Below are 16424 nucleotides of genomic sequence, written 5' to 3'. Positions count from 1 at the left end.
ATTTTCTCTTTTTGTGTGTGAACATACTTTAAAATTTCCCTTCTGATTTTCTCTGTAGCTCATTTATTGTTTAAGAGTGTGTAAATTTCCACATATTTATGCATTTTCCAGTTTTCCTTTTGCTATTGATTTGTTTCATTCCATTGTGATCAGTAAGGATACTTGATATGAGTTAAATCTTTTAAAATTTATTAAGACTTCTTTTTTTTTTTTTTGCCTAGCATGTGGTTTACCCTGGACCATGTTCTATGTACACTTGAGAAAAATGTATATTCTGCTATTGTTGATGGAGTGTTCTGTATATGTCTGTTAGGTCCAATTGGTTTGTAGTGTTGCTCATGCCCTTTATTTCCTTATTGATCTGTCAGTTCTATCCATTTTTGATATGGAGATATATATATATATATGCACACACACACACACGCACCCATAACACATCAGATGGGGTAATGTGCCAATGTTGTAAGAAAGTTTTAGAGAGGCACATCTCATACATGAGTGTGAAAACCCAATCATCATACTTATGAACTATGAAATGTATGAACACTCCATCAACAACAGCAGAATGTACATTTTAATGATAAGTTTTGATTCCTTTTGGTGTATATTCTATAACCATTTTCTTCATTGTTATCAGGGGATTACATAAAATATTCTAAATATAAAACAATCTATTTTGAATCGATACCAACTTAATCTTGATTGCATACAAAAAGTAATCTTTACAGCTCTACCCCACATTTTAATGTCATTTATATTATAAACTACCCCTTTATATATTGTGTGCCCATCAAAATAGATTTATAATTATTTTAATGCATTTGTATCTTCAATACTGTGGCAAATATGAAGTTCCTGATTCTTAGGTGGATTCTTAAATTATTCATTGTAAACTATAAATTTTCTTCTAAGTGCTATTTTAGCTGTATTTCCCAAATATTCATATGTTTTGGTTTCATTTTCATTAAGTTTTAAAGTTTTTTATTTTATTTTATTTTGTTTTTTAGAGATGAGGTCTTGGCTGTGTTGCCCAGGCTGGAGTGCAGTGGCTATCCACAAGGGCAATCATAGTGTACTGCCAGACTCTAACTCCTGACCTCAAGCAATTCTTCCATGTTGGCCTCCCAGGTAACTGGGAATATAGGCACATACCACTGTGCCCAGCTCTAATTTTCATTAACTTTAAAATATTTACTTGTTAATATTGTAATTTATTTCTTTACTCATTTATTATTTAGAAATATGTTTTTAAATTTTTAAATATTTGAGGGATTCCAGATATTTTATTGTTATTGATTTCTAATTTAATTCCATTGCAAAATTGCATAATTTCAGTTCTTTAATATTTATTGGAACTTGTTTTATGACCTAGCATATATTCTAGCATATATTCTGTGTTGTTGAAATTTCCATATGCCCTGAAAGGGAATGTGTATTCCACAATTATTCAGTGGAGTAGTCTATAAATGTTAATTATGTTCAGTTGCTTGACTGTGTTAAGTGTTTTGTAGCCTCACTGATTTACTGTCTACTTATTCTTTCAGTTATTGAGACAAAAGTGTCAAAATATCCAGCTATAATTATGAATTATTTTATTTGTTTTAAAAATCATATTAGTAAAGTTTGCATTGTTTGATTGTTTGATATTAATATACCCATTCCAGCTTTATTACCTTTTTTTTTTTTTGACACAGAGTCTCACTCTGTCACCTAGGCTGGAGTACAGTAGGACAAACATAGTTCACTGCACTTTGACCTCCTGGGCTTAAGTAATTTTCCCACCTCAGCCTGCTGAGTAGCTGGGATGACAGGCACACATCCATGTGCCTGGCTAATTTTTACAATTTTTTTATAGCGATGAGGTCTCACCATGTTGCTTAGGCTGGCCCCAACCTCCTAGGTTCAAACAATCCTCCCTGCCTTGGCCTCCCAAAGTATTGGGATTACAGGTGTGAGCTACCACACCTGGCCTCCAGCTTTAGTATCTTTAATGTTTGCATCATATATCTTTTTCTATATTTTTATACTTATTTGCGTTTTAAAATTTAAAGTGAGTTTTTTGAATTCAGTATATAGTGTGTGTGTGTATATATATATATATATACACACACACACTATATATATATAGGATTTTGAATTCAATATGAAGCATGACCAATGGGTGATGCTTTAAAAAATTTAATTTGGTATCTGCCTTTTAATTAAAATATTTAGATCATTTACATTTAATATAATAAACAAAAAAGTTGGATTTAAGTCTGCCATCTTGATTTTTTTATTTAAATTTTTTTTTCATTTTTTTTATTTCTTAGATCTACCTCATTGTCTGACATTTGTTCTTTATTTCCTTCATCTGCTCTTTACTCTTTATCCATCTCTGTTTTTTGGCCTTTGATATGGTTTGGATGTTGTCCCCTCTAAATCTCATGTTGAATTTTAATCCCCAATGTTGGAGGTTGGGCCTGGTGAGAGATGTTTCAGTCATGGGGGTGGACACCTCATGGTTTGGTGCTATCCTTGCAATAGTGAGTGAGTTCTTACAAGATATGGTTGCTTAAAAGTGTGTAGCCACTCCCTCCACTCCAACTCTTTCTTTTTCCTGCTCTGGTCATGTGATATGTCTGCTTCTGCTTCGCCTTTGAACATGAGTAAAAGCTTCCTGAGGTCTCACCAGAAACTGAGCAGATGCCCAGCACCATGCTTCCTGTACAGCCTACAGAACTATGAACCAATTAAATCTCTTTTCTTTATAAATTATCCAGTCTTAGGTGTTTCTTTATAGTAATGCAAGAATAGCCAACACAGCCTTCTTTTGGATTGAGCGTTTTTCTATTCCATTTTATCTGCTAATGTCTTATTAACTAAATATGTTTTAAACAGCTTTCTTGTAGTTACTCTAGGGCTTAAAATGTATATCAATAGCAGGGCACGGTGGCTGACATCTGTAATCCCAGCACTTTGAGAGGGTGAGTTAGGTGGATCACTTGAGGCCAGGAGTTTGAGACCAGCCTGGCCAAAATAGTGAAACACTATTTCTACTAAAAAAAGAAAAAAAATTAGCTCAGCATGGTGGCGTGCACCTGTGGTACCAGCTACTTGGGAGGTTGAGGCAGGAGAATCGCTTGAACCCATAAGGCAGAGGCTACAGTGAGCTGAGATCACACCGCTGTACTCCAGCTTGGGCAACAAAGTGAGACTCTGTCTCAAAATAAATAAATAAATAATACATCAATATCACAGACTAGCTTCAAATATTATATCATTTAATGCACAATATAAGAGTTTTACAATAATATACTTCAATCTCTCCCTCTCATACTTTGTGCACATACTTTATGTCTTATATGTTACAAATCCCCAAATATATTGTTATAATTTTTGCTTCAGTCAACTATCTTTAATAAAACTTACAAGTGAAAAGAAAGTCTTTCATATTTACCCATATATTTACCATTTCTAGCACTTTTTTATTCTTTTTTTTATATGCAAACTTTTATTTCAGTAATTTTCCACTGCTTGAAGCACTTCCTTTAATTTTTTTTTTTTTTTGACTTTTAAAAAGTTTGTTTTAAGTTCCAGGATACATGTGCAGGAGGTGCAGGTTTGTTACACAGGTAAACATGTGCCATGGTGGTTTGCTGCACCTATCCACCCATCACCTAGATGTTAAGCCCCACATGCATTAGCTATTTATCCTGATGCTCTCTCTCCCCCAACTCTCAACAGGCCCCAATGTGTGTTGTTTCCCTCCCTGTGTCCATGTGTTCTCATTGTTCAGCTGCCCCTTATAAGTGAGAACATGTGGTGGGTGGTTTTCTGTTCCTGTGTTAGTTTGCTGAGGATGATGGCTCCCAGTTCCATCCATGTCCCTGCAAAGGACATGATCACATACCTTTTTATGGCTGCATAGTATTCCATGGTGTATATGTACCACATTTTCTCCATCCAGTCTATCATTGATGGGTGTTTTGGTTGATTTCATGTTTTTGCTATTGTGAATAGTGCTGCAAGGAACATATATGTGCATGCATCTTTATAATAGAATTTTATATATATATATATATATATATTTTTTTTTTAATCATACTTTAAGTTCTAGGATACCTGTGCACAACATGCAGATTTGTTACATAGGTATACATGTGCCGTGTTGGTTTGCTGCACCCATCAACTCATCATTTACCCTAGGCATTTCTCCAAATGCTATCCTGTCCCCAGCCCCCCACCCCCTGACAGGCCCCGGCGTGTGATGTTCCCTACCCTGTGTCAATGTTTTCTCATTGTTCAATTCTCGTCTATGAGTGAGAACATGTGGTGTTTGGTTTTCTGTCCTTGTGATAGTTTGCTGAGAATGATGGTTTCCAGCTTCATCCATGTCCCTGCAAAGGACATGAACTCATCCTTTTTTATGGCTGCATAGTATTCCATGGTGTATATATGCCACATTTTCTTTTTATTTATTTACTTATTTATTTATTTTTTTATTATACTTTAAGTTCTAGAGTACATGTGCACAATGTGCAAGTTTGTTACATATGTATACATGTGCCATGTTGGTGTGCTGCACCCGTTAACTCGTCATTTATGTTAGGAATGTCTCCTAATGCTATCCCTCCCCCTTTCTCCCACCCCATGACAGGTCCAGTGTGTGATAATCCCCACCCTGTGTCCAAGTGTTCTCGTTGTTCAATTCCCACCTATAAGTGAGAACATACGGTGTTTGATTTTCTGTCCTTGCGATAGTTTGCTCAGAATGATGGTTTCCAGCTTCATCCATGTCCCTACAAAGGACGTGAACTCATCCTTTTTTATGGCTGCATAGTCTTCCATGGTGTATATATGCCACATTTTCTTAATCCAGTCTATCACTAATGGACATTTGGGTTGGGTCCAAGTCTTTGCTATTGTGAATAGTGCCGCAATAAACATATGTGTGCATGTGTCTTTATATATACCCAGCAGCATGATTTATTCTAGATCCTTTGGGTAACTATTTACAATCCCAGTGTAAAAGTGGGTTGTTTCCTGATGGTAGGGTCAAATGGTTTGTTAATTGTATACTTGTGCCATGTTGCTGTGCTAACTCGTTCATCAGATAACTTGAGTGCAATCCCTCCCCCCTCCCCCCTGATAGGCCCCGGTGTGTGATGTTCCCCTTCCTGATCCGAGTGATCTCATTGTTCAGTTCCACATGAGTGAGAACATGCGGTGTTTGGTTTTCTGTTCTTGTGATAGTTTGTAAGAATGATGGATTCCACTGCATCCAAGTCCCTACAAAGGACTCAAACTCATCCTTTTTTATGGCTGCATAGTATTCCATGGTGTATATGTGCCACATTTTCTTAATCCAGTCTATCACTAATGGACATTTGGGTTGGGTCCAAGTCTTTGCTATTGTGAATAGTGCCGCAATAAACATATGTGTGCATGTGTCTTTATAGCAGCATGATTTATAATCCTTTGGGTATATACCCAGTAATGGGATGGCTGGGTCAAATGGTAATTCTAGTTCTAGATCCTTGAGGAATTGCCACATTGTCTTCCACAATGGTTGAACTAGTTTACACTCCCACCAACAGTGTAAAAGTGTTCCTATTTCTCCACATCCTCTCCAGCACCTGTTGTTTCCTGACTTTTTAATGATTGCCATTCTAACTGGTGTGAGATGGTATCTCATTGTGGTTTTGATTTGCATTTCTCTGATGACCAGTGATGATGAGCATTTTTTCATGTGTCTGTTGGCTGCATAAATGTCTTCTTTTGAGAAGTGTCTGTTCATATCCTTTGCCCACTTTTTGATGGGGTTGTTTTTTTCTTGTAAATTTGCTTAAGTTCTTTGTAGATTCTGGATATTAGCCCTTTGTCAGACGGGTAGATTGCAAAATTTTTCTCCCATTCTGTAGGTTGCCTGTTCACTCTGATGGTAGTTTCTTTTGCTGTGCAGAAGCTCTTTAGTTTAATTGGATCCCATTTGTCAATTTTAGCTTTTGTTGCCATTGCTTTTGGTGTTTTAGTGATGAAGTCCTTGCCCATGTCTATATCCTTAATGGTATTGACTAGGTTTTCTTCTGGGTTTTTATGGTTTTAGGTCTTACATTTAAGTTTTTAATCTATCTTGAGTTAATTTTTGTATAAGGTGTAAGGAAGGGATCCAGTTTCAGCTTTCTACACATGGCTAGCCAGTTTTCCCAACACCATTTATTAAATAGGGAATCTTTTCCCCATTTCTTATTTTTTTCAGATTTGTCAAAGATCAGATGGTTGTAGATGTGTCATGTTATTTCTGAGGCCTCTGTTCTGTTCTGTTGGTCTACATATCTGTTTCGGTACCAGTTCCATGCTGTTTTGGTTACTATAGCATTATAGTATAGTTTGAAGTCAGGTAGTGTGATGCCTCCAGCTTTGTTCTTTTTGCTTAGGATTGTCTTGGCTATGTGGACTCTTTTTTGGTTCCATATGAACTTACAAGTCATTTTTTCCAATTCTGTGAAGAAAGTCATTGGTAGCTTCATGGGGATGGAATTGAATCTATAAATACCTTGAAATGTATACATACCTTGGGCAGCATGGCCATTTTCATATATTGATTCTTCCCATCCATGAGCATGGAATGTTCTTCCACTTGTTTGTGACCTCTTTTATTTCGTTGAGCAGAGGTTTGTAGTTCTCCTTGAAGAGGTCCTTCACATCCCTTGTAAGTTGTATTCCCAGGTACTTTATTCTCTTTGTAGCAATTGTGAATGGGAGTTCACTCAAGATTTGGCTTTCTGTCTGTTATTGGTGTATAGGAATGCTTATGATTTTTGCACATTGATTTTGTATCCTGAGGCTTTGCTGAAGTTGCTTATCAGCTTAAGGAGATTTTGGGCTGAGATCATGGGGTTTTCTAAATATACAATCATGTCATCTGCAAACGGGGACAATTTGGCACCCTCTTTTCCTAACTGAATACCCTTTATTTCTTTCTCTTGTCTAATTGCACTGGCCAGAACTTCCAACACTATGTTGAATAGGAGTGGTGAGAGAGGGCATCCTTGTCTTGTGCCGGTTTTCAAATGGAATGCTTCCAGTTTTTGCCCATTCAGTATGATGCTGTCTGTGGGTTTGTCATAAATAGCTCTTATTATTTTGAGATATGTTCCATCAATACCTAGTTTATTGAGAGTTTTTAGCATGAAGGCTGTTGAATTTTGTCGAAGGCCTTTTCTGCATCTATTGAGATAATCATGTGGATTTTGTCTTTGGTTCTGTTTATGCGATGGATTACATTTATTGATTTGAGTATGTTGAACCAGTCTTGCATCCCAGGGATGAAGCTGACTTGATCATGGTGGATAAGCTTTTTGATGTGCTGCTGGATTCGGTTTGCCGGTATTTCACCGAGGATTTTCACATTGATGTTCATCAGGGATATTGGCCTAAAATTCTCTTTTTTTGTTGTGTCTCTGCCAGGCTTTGGTATCAGGATGATGCTGGCCTCATAGAACGAGTTAGGGAGGATTCCCTCTTTTTCTATTGATTGGAATAGTTTCAGAAGGAATGGTACCAGCTCCTCTTTGTACCTCTTGTAGAATTTGGCTGTGAATCTGTCTGGTCCTGAACTTTTTTTGGTTCGTAGGCTCTTAATTATTGCCTCAATTTCAGAACCTGTTATTGATCTCTTCAGAGATTCAACTTCTTCCTGGTTTAGTCTTGGGAGGGTATATGTATCCAGGAATTTATCAATTTCTTCTAGATTTTCTAGTTTATTCATGTAGAGGTGTTTATAGTATTCTCTGATGGCAGTTTGTATTTCTGTTGGTTGGGTGGTGATACCCCCTTTAACATTTTTTATTGTTTCTATTTGATTCTTCTGTCTTTTCTTCTTTATTAGTTTTGCTAGCAGTCTATCCATTTTGTTGATCTTTTCAGAGAACCAGCTCCTGGATTCACTGAGTTTTTGAAGGGGTATTGTGTCTCTATCTCCTTCAGTTCTGCTCTGATCTTAGTTATTTCTTGCTTTCTGCTAGCTTTTGAATGTGTTTGCTCTTGCTTCTCTAGTTCTTTTAATTGTGATGTTAGTGTTTTGATTTTAGATCTTTCCTACTTTTGCTTGTGGGCATTTAGTGCTATAAATTTTCCTCTACACACTGCTTTAAATGTGTCCCAGAGATTCTGGTATGTTGTGTCTTTGTTCTCATTGGTTTCAAAGAACATCTTTGTTTCTGCCTTCATTTCGTTATTTACCCAGTAGTCATTCAGGAGCAGGTTGTTCAGTTTCCATGTAGTTGTGCAGTTTTGGGTGGGTTTCTTAATCCTGAGTTCTAATTTGATTGCACTGTGGTCTGTGAGACAGTTTGTTGTGATTTCTGTTGTTTTACATTTGCTGAGGAATGCTTTACTTCCAATTATGTGATCAATTTTAGAAAAAGTGTGATGTGGTGCTGAGAAGAATGTATAGTCTGTTGATTTGGGGTGGAGAGTTCTGTAAACGTCTATTAGGTCTGCTTGCTGCAGAGCTGAATTCAAGTCCTGGATATCCTTGTTAACCTTCTGTCTTGTTGATCTGTCTAATATTGACAGTGGAGTGTTAAAGTCTCCCATTATTATTGTGTGGGAGTCTAAGTCTCTTTTTAGGTCTCTAGGGATTTGCTTTATGAATATGGGTGCTCCTGTATTGGATGCATATATATTTAGGATAGTTAGCTCTTCTTGCTGAATTGATCCCTTTACCATTATGTAATGATCTTCTTTGTCTCTTTTGATCCTTGTTGGTATAAAATCTGTTTTATCAGAGACTAGGATTGCAACCCCTGCTTTTTGTTCTTTCCATTTGCTTGGTAGATCTTCCTCCATCCCTTTATTTTGAGCCTATATGTGTCTCTGCATGTGAGATGGGTCCCCTGAATGCAGCACACTGATGGGTCTTGGCTCTTTATCCGATTTGCCAGTCTGTGTCTTTTTTTTGTTTGTTTGTTTGAGATGGAGTCTCACTCTATTGCCCATGCTGGAGTGCAGTGGCATGATCTCAGCTCACTGCAAGCTCCGCCTCCCAGGTTCACACCATTCTCCTGCCTCAGCCTCCTGAGCAGCTGGGACTACAGGTGGCTGCCACCACGCCTGGCTACTTTGTTATATTTTTAATAGAGATGGGGTTTCACCATGTCAGCCAGGATGGTCTTGATCTCCTGACCTTGTGATCTGCCCGCCTCGGCCTCCCAAAGTGCTGGGATTACAGGCGTGAGTCACCGTACCCACCCTGGTCTGTGTCTTTTAATTGGGGTATTTAGCCCATTTACATTTAAGGTTAATATTGTTATGTGTGAATTTGATCCTGTCATTATGATGTTAGCTGGTTATTTTGCCCATTAATTGATGCAGTTTATTCATAGCATCAATGGTCTTTATAATTTGGCATGTTTTTACAGTGGCTGATACTGGTTTTTCCTTTCTATGTTTAGTGCTTCCTTCAGGAGCTCTTGGAAGGCAGGCCTGGTGGTGACAAAATCAGCATTTGCTCATCTATAAAGAATTTTATTTCTCCTTCACTTATGAACCTTAAATTGGCTGGATATTAAATTCTGGATTGAAAATTCTTTTCTTTAAGAATGTTGAATATTGGACCCCACTCTCTTCTGGCTTGTAGGATTTCTGCTGAGAGATCCACTGTTAGTCTGATGGGCTTCTCTTTGTGGGTAACCTGACCTTTCTCTCTGGCTGCTGTTAACATTTTTTCCTTCATTTCAACCTTGGTGAATCTGACAATTGTGTATCTTGGGGTTGCTCTTGTAGAGGAGTATCTTTGTGGTGTTCTCTGTATTTCCTGAATTTGAATGTTGGCCTGCCTTTCTAAGTTGGGGAAGTTCTCCTGGATAATATCCTGAAGAATGTTTCCTAACTTGGTTCCATTCTCCCCATCACATTCAGGTACACCAGGCAAATGTAGATTTGGTCTTTTCACATAGTCTTGGAGGCTTTGTTCATTTCTTTTCATTCTTTTTTCTCTTATCTTGTCTTCTTGCTTTATTTCATTAATTTGATCTTCAATCAGTGGTATCCTTTCTTCCTCTTGATCAAATCTGCTATTGAAGCTTGTGCATACATCAGGAAGTTCTCGTGCTATTGTTTTTAGCTCCATCAGGTCATTTAAGATCTTCTCTACACTGTTTATTCTAGTTAGCCATACATCTAATCTTTTTTCAAGGTTTTTTAGCTTCCTTGCAACGGATTCGAGCATCCTCCTTTAGCTTGGAGAAGTTTGTTATTACTGACCTTCTGAAGCCTACTTCTGTCAACTTGTCAAAGTCATTCTCCATCCAGCTTTGTTCCATTGCTGGCAAGGAGCTGAGATCCTTTGGAGGAGAAGGGGCCCTCTGGTTTTTGGAATTTTCATCTTATCTGCTCTGGTTTCTCCCTATCTTTTTGGTTTTATCTACCTTTGGTCTTTGATGTTGGTGACCTACAGATGGGATTTTGGTGTGGATGTCCTTTTTCTTGATGTTGATGCTGTTCCTTTCTGTTTGTTAGTTTTCCTTCTAACAGTCAGGCCCCTCAGCTGCAGGTCTGTTGGAGTTTGCTGAAGTTCCACTCCAGACCCTGTTTGCCTGGGTATCACCAGTGGAGGTTGCAGAACAGCAAATATTGCAGAACAACAAATATTGCTGCCTGATCTTTCCTCTGGAAGCTTCATCCCAGAGGGGCACCCACCTGTATGAGATGTCTGTTGGCCCCTACTGGGAGGTGTCTCCCAGCCAGGCTACACAGGGCTCAGGGACCCACTTGAGGAGAAAGTCTGTCTGTTCTGAGAGCTCAAACGTTGTGCTGGGGGAACCACTAGTCTCTTCACAGCTGTCAGACAGGGATGTTTAAGTCTGCAGAAGTTTTCTGCTGCCTTTTGTTCAGCTATGCCCTGCCCACAGAAGTGGAGTCTATAGAGCCCATAGGCCTTGCTGAGCTGCAGTGGGCTCCATGCAGTTCAAGCTTTCCCAGTCACTTTGTTTACCTACTCAAGTCTCAGCAATGGCAGATGCCCTTCCCCATGCCGGGCTGCAGCCTAACAGGTGGATCTCAGACTACTGCGTTAGCAGTGAGTAAGGCTCTGTGGACGTGGGACCCACTGAGCCAGGCATGGGAGGGAATCTCCTGGTTGCTGTTTGCTAAGACCATGGGGAAAGCACAGTATGTGGTGGGAGTGTACTGTTTTCCCAGGTACAGTATGTCACGGCTTGTCTTGGCTAGGAAAGGGAAATCCCCAGACCCCTTGCACTTCCTGGGTGAGGCAACACCCTGCCCTGCTTTGGCTCACTCTCCATGGGCAGCACCCACTGTCCAACCAGTCCCAGTTAGATGAACCAGGTACCTCAGTTGGAAATGCAGAAATCACCCGTCTTCTGCGTCAACCTCACTGGGAGCTGCAGACCGGAGCTCTTTCTATTCTGCCATCTTGGAAGTGACCCCTTTAATATTTTTTGTAGTGTAGATATGCTAGTGATGAATTATCCTTAGCTTTTGCTTTTCTGAAAATGTTTTTATTTTTCTTCCTTTTTTTTTTTCTTTAGATGGAATCTCGCTCTGTCATCTAGGCTGGAATGCGGTGGCATGATCTCAGCTCAGTACAACCTCCACCTCCAGAGTTCAAGCGATTCTCCTGCCTCAGCCTCCTGAGTAGCTAGGATTACAGATTCCTGCCACCACACTCAGCTAATTTTTGTGTTTTTTAGTAGAGACAGGGATTTCACCATGTTGGCCAGGCTGGTCTCAAATGCCTGACCTCAACTGATCCGTCCACCTTGGCCTCCAAAGTGCTGGGATTACAGGTTTGATCCACTGTGCTGGGCCTGCCTTCATTTTTGAGATATATTTTTACTGTATATAGAATCCTAAGTTGATAATTATTTTTTTCTCTTAGTATTTTAAAGATGTTACCTCCTTCCTGGATTTCTGATGAGAGGTCTGAAGTCATTTTCATCTTTGTTCCTCTGTACACGATGAGTCATTTTTTCCCCTCTGGCTTTCAGGAATTTGATTAAGATGTGTCTTGATGTGCTTTGCTTTATATTCATTTTGTTTGAGGTTTGTTGAGCTTCTTGGATCTGTCTTTTCTGATTTTCATCAAATTTGCAAAAAAAAAAAAAAAGTTGGCATTATTTCTTCCAAAGTTTTCTTGTGCTTCCTTATATACCCCTTTCTCTGGGACTCCAATTATATGTCTATTAAACTGTTTGATTTTGTTCCATGGGATATTAAGACAGTTCTTTTTTTAGTTTTTTATTTTGTTTTGTGCCTTATTTTGGCTAATTGCTATTGTTACTTCTTCAATTACATATTTTCTTCTGCAATATCTAATATCCAGTTATTCCTATCCAGTGAAAGTTTCTCTTGAACTGTTGTGTTTTTCATTTCTGATATTTCTACTTAAAACAGTAACTTCCACTTTTCTCTTCCTTATGCTTGTGCTTTTCTTTTAACTAGTTAAGCATTTTGAATACATTTATAAAAGCTCTTTTAACACCTTTGTTTGTTAATTACGTAAGTTTTGTCATTTCTAGATCTGTTTCCATTGATTAATTTTTTTCTTAAATTTTAGTTTTAAATTGAAAAATATTATTTATTTATTTTTGAGATAGTGTCCTGCTCTTTCATTCAGGCTGGAGTGCAGTGGTATGATCTTGGCTTAGTGCAGCCTCAGCCTCCTGGGCTCAAGCAGTCTTCTCACCTCAGCTTCCCAAGTAGCTAGGACTACAGGCATACACCATGATGGCTTGGTAGTTTTGTTTATTTTTTGTAGAGATGAGGCCTCACTATGTTGCTCAGGCTTGTCTTAAACCCCTGGGCTCAAGCAATCTACTTGTGTCAGTCTTCCAAAGTGCTGGGAATACAGGAGTGAGCCTCTGGATGCCTGGCCTTTTTCCTTATTTTGAGTCAATCACATTTTCTTACTGCTACGCATGTCTAGTTGTTTTGTGCTGAATACTAGACACTGTAAATTTTGCATCATTAAGTACTACATTTTGCTATGATCTGTTAAAGAGTGTTGGACTTTGTTCTGGCAGGCAGTTAAGGCAGGAAGTTAGTTTGATTCTTTTGAGGCTTGTTTTAAAATGCTTCTTTCAGAACTTTTTTTGTGCTTCATTGTCTACCTGGCTTTCTTCTAGGATTGGTTTAGCACTATTAGTAACACCTAGTCATTTTTGGCCCTCTATTAAAGACCTCATGAATTCAGTGAGGTCTGTCCACTATTGCTGGTGAGAACTTGAATAATTCTGGGCCCAGGATGAGCTATGGGAATTATCTGGCTTATATCTCTTTGGTAATTATTCTTTCCTCAGAGTTTGTCCTTCCCCCATATGCAGTCTCACCATATGCAGTCTGATATCTGGCCAAAGACTCAGAGGAATCCTCATGCAGATGTTTGGAGCTTGTTTTATGATAGCTCCATGATAAAATGACTCATTCTTCCTCCTTCACATTCTGCATCATACATTTTAGCTATCTTAACCTCATTAAACTCCAACCTCTATGTCCTCAATTCAACAATATCTACTGTGTTTTATTTAGGTTTCCTTTCCCTGTGCCACCAGAAATTGACCCTAGACAGAAAGCAGGAGTGATCATGGACTTCACCTTATTTTTCACCTTATTCATTTCCCTTTTCTCAGGAACCACAGTCTAATTTTGTTTTATTCTATATTTTACTTTTTGGAGACAGAGCCTTGATATGTTGCCCTGGTTGGAGTGTAATGGTACCATCTCGGCTTATCACAACCTCTGCCTGCCAGGATCAAATGATTCTCTTGCCTCATCTTCTTGACTAGCTGCAACTACAAGTATGCGCCAAGACTAGTCTCGAACTCCTGGGCCCAAGTGATCTGCCCGCCTCAACCTCCCAAAGTGCTGAGATTACAGGTGTGAGCCACCATGCCCAGCCAGTAACTACAGTCTTTTGTTGCGATTTGTCTAATATTTGAAAACTGTTTTTTTTTCCAGATATTTTGTAGTGTTTCCTAATTGTTGATGGTGGGAAAGTAAGTCTAGACATTGTTATTCCCTCATAGCTGGAAGTGCATTATGGGGCTGGTACTTTTTTTTTCCTATTATTCTCCCTCAGGTTAAGTCCTGTATCACTCCCTTTCTGATTATACAGCCACCTCCTTAACTCACCAACCCATCTGCCTAGTGGGTCTGTGTTTATTTTTTTCTTGTTTCTCCCTTGTTTCATGTTTCATCCTGCTACTCTCATGCTTAAAAACATTTAGTAGCTCCTGGGATGAACATATGTTGTTTTTCCTGTTCTTTTGTTTTTTCCTTAGGGAACCATTCTTCCTCCATTTCATTCCAATGGAAATGTCAGTTTCTATCTTTTGCCCCAAGACCATCCATTCTATGGTAACTAGACAATCTTGGTACCTCCTTTCACAGCCATAGCGATCATTCCAGGAGTAGATAGTGTCAATCATAGTCTTCAATAGCACTATTATAGGGACATAGACAGAGATGCATGCTCTCTGGCTTGGCATGTTAAGCTGGGAGAATGTGAATTTGGGTCAATTAAAGATCATTTCCCTCTGCCTTATGGAGAAAGACTGACTACTCTGGGAGAGAATGAAATCAACCCATTGAGTGAAGAAAGGCAAATGGATAGAGATAGAAAAATAAAATAGAAAAATAAAAATATTGGGATATCCCTAGATCCACCTGTGCACAAAGCTAGCAAATCCCCACCTTTCCCTGTTCTTTGAACCAATTAATTTTCATTTTGCTTAGTCTAGTTTGAGCTGAGATTTTCTTACTTATATTTGAAAGAATTTGGTTTAAGACAGCCCCCTCTGTTTTTGTAACAAAGTGTAGCTCCAGGGAAGCTACTCACTGACCCCAGAAGCCTTCCCTGCTTTTGGTACTTTATGCTGACATTCCTACCAGGCATACCATGCTACACTTATCAAAATGCGAATCAGAACATGTCTTGGTACCGTGGAAAGAACTCAAGCTCAGAGTCAGAAATACCTGGGTTAAAGATTTTTTGCTGCCTATTAGCTGTGTGAGCTGGAAAGTTACTGCACATGCTCTATTTTCTTCCCAATAAAGATGGAAGGAAGAGGGGAGGAAGTAGGCAAGCCCATAGTACCAGTGAGGATTAGGTTTAATCATATAGAACTGGAAACCTAAGAATTCTTTGAGAACATAGAAGTTTGTTTCTTTGTCATGTAAATTAATTGGAGGTAACTGATTCAGGAGGCTTCACAAAGCCATCAGGCAGCCACTCCTTCTAACTTTTTCCTTCACCATCCTAACATATGACTTCTATTCTCAAAGTTCTTCCCTGCAGAATTGATGTGTTTCACCCACCCAGGTCCACAGAGAAATGGTTAGGAAATTTTCGTCTCAGAAGGGAGTTTTTCTGTGCTCCTATGGTTCACGCCAGTTAGCAGAATCTACCTAAGCAGGAAGTTGGATGCTTTCTGAATTTCCAATAAATGGGAAGAGATTCCATAAAAGACTATGTGATAGTATATGGGCAAAAGAAAAACCTGAGTTCACACAGATGCCTGGCATCTCAAAGTTCCCCTTCTCCCCATCTGCCATGATTCTTCCTATTCCTCTAGCATCCTTTTTTGGCCTCTTCTTTCCCATAACTTCATCCTTCCTAGCCTCTTGTTTCTCACTCCTCTAGTCCCACCTCCCCTAATCTATCTTCATGTCAGAGCAAGAGATGTCTTCCCAAAATACAATTTTGTTACCTGCTTTTCTGTTTTGGTGACTTGGAGGGTTTGTTTTGTATCATGGGTGCTAGGTTTTTGTCACTAGGACCGGTTTCATCAGGATCCATAGCCCCTAGGATTCTGGAATAATGTAATTTAAGAGGTTAGGACAAAGACTACTTGACAGCCTCTTAGGAGATTTTTATGGATACTGAACAAGTATCACGTCTTTGGAGTTAGTTAAGCCTGAACCACAGAGTCAGGGTGGTCTAAGCTGTGCTGCACTATCAACTCTGAAATCTCAGTGGGTTGATTCAGCAAAAGTGTATTTTTTGCCTATGTTAAGTAGGCAATGTGTGCGAGCAAGGGGTTCTTCCCCACACAGACACTCAGGGACCAGAGTCTACACCATCTTATAGAGGCACTTCCTTGAACATGTAATCCTCTCAGCGCCTGCAGCAGAAGAGAGCACTGGAGAGAGCCTGTCCTTGGCGTTAGTTCTTCTTCCCTAATTAGAGTGTAAGTCCCTTGAGGGCAGGGACTGTGTCTTATATTCGTCTATTTATTTTTTCTGTCAGAAATCTGGGCAGAAGATGGTATTAAGGTATGGTTTGGCTAAGAACCCAGGAAAACCAAAATTCTACCCGTTCTTTCTGACCAAGACCCTGGGAGAAAGGAACTAGGACAAATGGGAAACTAGCACTTGCTTCCAAATGCCAAGGACTCTGGTGCTGGACCCCATGGCAT

The 16424-nt window shown here is 39.1% G+C and overlaps 1 non-coding gene across 1 annotated transcript; it reads right to left on the bottom strand.

The window, feature by feature from the left end:
- Nucleotides 1–435: 435 nt before the first annotated feature.
- On the bottom strand, nt 436–541 carry LOC126945150 (small nucleolar RNA U13). Its single transcript, XR_007722323.1, has one exon. It is a non-coding gene; the product is annotated as a small nucleolar RNA U13 (small nucleolar RNA).
- Between the last annotated feature and the right edge of the window lie 15883 nt (nt 542–16424).

Source organism: Macaca thibetana, chromosome 20 (assembly GCF_024542745.1).
Source record: "Macaca thibetana thibetana isolate TM-01 chromosome 20, ASM2454274v1, whole genome shotgun sequence".
In the NCBI taxonomy this organism is placed as follows: domain Eukaryota; kingdom Metazoa; phylum Chordata; class Mammalia; order Primates; family Cercopithecidae; genus Macaca; species Macaca thibetana.
Note: the sequence above shows the minus strand (reverse complement) of the source record. Positions and strands in the feature narration are given on the sequence as shown.